The sequence below is a fragment of the Mustela nigripes genome, chromosome 6, assembly GCF_022355385.1.
Source record: "Mustela nigripes isolate SB6536 chromosome 6, MUSNIG.SB6536, whole genome shotgun sequence".
Classification (NCBI taxonomy): Eukaryota; Metazoa; Chordata; class Mammalia; order Carnivora; family Mustelidae; genus Mustela; species Mustela nigripes.
The window spans coordinates 91,038,596-91,041,996 of record NC_081562.1 but is presented as its reverse complement, the minus strand read 5'-3'; the positions used below and the strand labels follow the sequence as shown (position 1 = coordinate 91,041,996).

The 3,401-nt window shown below is 37.9% G+C and overlaps 1 pseudogene; it reads right to left on the bottom strand.

Annotated features, from left to right (window-relative positions):
- Positions 1-816: 816 nt before the first annotated feature.
- Positions 817-1,751, bottom strand: LOC132020775 (olfactory receptor 6C2-like; annotated as a pseudogene).
- Between the last annotated feature and the right edge of the window lie 1,650 nt (positions 1,752-3,401).

Sequence of the window (3,401 nt, the reverse complement as noted above, 5' to 3'; positions counted from 1 at the left end):
AGAGGGAGAGAGAGGAGGAAGCAGGCTCCCTGCTAAGCAGAGAGCCCAATTCGGGGCTTGATCCCAGGACCCTGGGATCATGACCTGAGCTGAAGGCAGAGGCTTTAACCCACTGAGCCACCCAGGTGCCCCTAAGCTTTTGTGATTGAGTTTGAATTTTTTGTACCTAGAAAAGTCATTATAGTGAATAACTTGGATTGCAAGAACAGAATGCAAGCATAAGCTGTCATTTACATTTTGTCTGTTCCATCAATCTTTTTAAGCCTGTTAAGCTGAAATTCTAAATATGGAAACAAATGCATATGGACATACACAGAGACACACAGATGATAAGAATATGAAATTCTATTTAGAAAAAGAACTTGTACAGCTTTTAAGCAAATAGTATAAGAGGAAAGTTTTAGCCTATATTTGTATCTCCCTGAAAAGTGGGAGAGATAGAATAATGGTTTTTATCCAGTAGAGTGATCGTATGGCCATTCCCATAGACATAGATCATCCTCACTGATGTTCCTGGGAAATTCAGTACTAAGGTCAGGACATATCAGTGCAAGAAGGGTAGCTGAGTACTAACATGGTAGTAAATTGATACCGTTTAAATTTCTTGGTTCTGTAAGTAATAACAGGTGTATTGTTAAAGTGTTTACTGCATATTTATTCCCATGTATTTCTGGGAATAGATTAAGCTAAAAATTTAATATGTGTATCATAGTAAGCACCAGGTATAACAGAATGCGGCTGTGATATATGTAAAACTATGAACAAAATACAATTAGGAATTCTTTTATAATTTGTCATTCTGTCCTCACTAGTCCTTTAGTTCTTTGGGATAGATGCAACCCTTTTGATCATGTCTTTGAAAGCTTGTATCACTTGCTTGTTCCTCAGAGTATGAATGGAGAGATTCATCACTGGAGCAACTGAGGTGGTAAGAACTGACACCACCTTATTAATAGCAACCCCTTCTTTTGCACGAGGTTTGATATAAAGATGCAGCTTCTGTAAGTGTTTGAAACCACAATTACAATTACATGGGAAGAACAAGTAGAAAAAGCCTTTTTCCTTTGCTGGGCAGAAGGGAATCTGAGAATGGTCCTGATGATGTATGTGTAGGACAGAATTACACACACCAAGGTGGAAATGAGTGTCAACACAGCCAGGAGCAAGACAAATCACTCTATAAACTCTGTCTGAGCAGGTAATCTTTGGGATGCGAGCAGCATCACAGCCAAAGTGATCAATGACATTAGAGACACAAAACTCGAGCTCAAAGCCCATGTCAAATGGCGGGATGTGAATGATTAGAGCAATCATGTAACATCCAATAAGGAATTTGATGCAGACCCTGTTGTTCATGATGGTCATGTAATGGAAAGTTTTGCTGATGGCCACATAGCGGTCATAGGACATGGCCTTCAGGAAAAAAAATTCAGTCACACCCGGGATGATAACAAAAAATAATGGAGTGGCACATGCATTGTAGGTAGCAGTGTTGTTCCCAGATGCCATTGTGTAGAGGAATCTAGGAATGCAGACCATTGTAAATGACACTTCCAAGATGCAGAAATTCAAGAGGAAAAAATACATGGGTGTTTTATGTTGGGAATCCACCAAGGTGAGAGTGATGATGGTCAGATTCCCTACCACAATCAACAAGTTAGAAGCAGAAAAATAAAAAGCAAAATCTATAGATTTGGGTCATCTGTTAGTCCCACCAGGATGAATGTTATTATCACTGTGTAATTTTTCATCACTGATTCCTGACTATGGTCTCATCTGTGTGTAAAAATAAGAGACAAATTAGATTAGAGAGAGAGAGAGAGAGAGACTGTTAGCATGTTAGCAGTGGGTTAAAATGCTAGCTAAGCCAAGATTTTATTGTATTTGTCACATGTTAATCAGGAATGTTATTGGTGTGGTAGTTGATTGATAATCAATAATGCTACTGGATTCCCACAGTTGAGCATTATTTTGGATACTAGCGAAAGGCTCTTATTAAAGATTTTTATTACTATCTTGATGCAGTGTTAAGTCAGTAGTGAAAGGATTCTTTAACAACCCCACAAATGAGGCTATTTTACATTAATGAACAGAAAAATCCTCTCATAAAAATATTCAGGGTTTGTAATTTCATGACAATAGCTCAAGTTGTGCTTGTCATCTTGGTTGCATATGAGCCAAATGGACTGACAATAGTTAAGTATGTGAAGTTAAATTTTCCTCCTCTCAGCCTCTGGTTGTTACTCATGGTGGTAATTCATATGCTCCTCTAAAGTACTTCATGCCCTTCTGCTCTTTTCCTTTTCTAAACTACACAAAAACACTCTTGCAAGACCATTTTAAAGATAGAACTGGTGATCTTTAAAAGAGTGATCTTTTAAAACCATATATGAGGGGCACCTGGTTGGCTCAGTCAGTTGAGCATGTGACTCTTGGTCTTGGGGATGTGAGTTCAAACTCCATATTGGGTGTAGAGTTTATTAAAAAAAACAAAGCAAAACAAAACAAAACCCCCCAAACCTTTGTATGAGATCCATTTCTGTGTTTAAAGTCACTGAATAGGGTTCCATTTCCTGTGGAATAAAATTCAAACCACTTACTCTGTTTTATATGGTCCTTTATGACTTCATGGCTGTGTTCTTTTTTTTTTTTTTTAAAGATTTTATTTATTTATTTGACAGAGGGATAGAGCACAAGTAGATAGAGCTGCAGGCAGAGGGAGAGGGAGAAGCAGGCTTTCTGCTGAGCAGGGAGCAAATGCAAGTCTTGATCCCAGGACCGTTGGGATCATGACCTGAGCCAAAGGCAACTGCTTAACTGACTGAGCCACCCAGGCTCCTCTGGCTGTGTAATTCTAATTCATCTCTTGTTTATCCCACTTTATTGGTCTTCTTCAGTTCCTTGAATATGTCAAGTTTTTCCCACCCCAGGGCTTTTGCAATGTTTTCTCTCTTCTTGAAATGCTCTGCTTGCATTCTGTCATGGCTGGATTTTATTTTTCAAGTGCCAACTTAAATATAATTCTTTCAAAGATACTTTCCTGGGAAATCATATCTATGTTCTCTCCATCCCCCACACTGTGAAAAGAAATGATCTGTTTATTTCACTCAGAGTACTTATTATAATTGGTAATTATAGATTCTTTTACTTTTTACCTACATCTCCTAATCAGTAACAAGTTCCATGAGAACACAGACCATGACTATTTTGCAAAGCACTGTAAATCCAGGACTAGAGCTTTGCCTGGTACATAGTTTTTACCGAAAGAATAAGACCAGGCATTTTGTTTTTGACACTGATTGTCTAACTATATTTAAAGTGTAATCTAAAGCTTACATCACCTGTCTATTTACATTTTAGAATTTAAATCTTCATTTAAGGACCTCAATGTATTGAGGCAA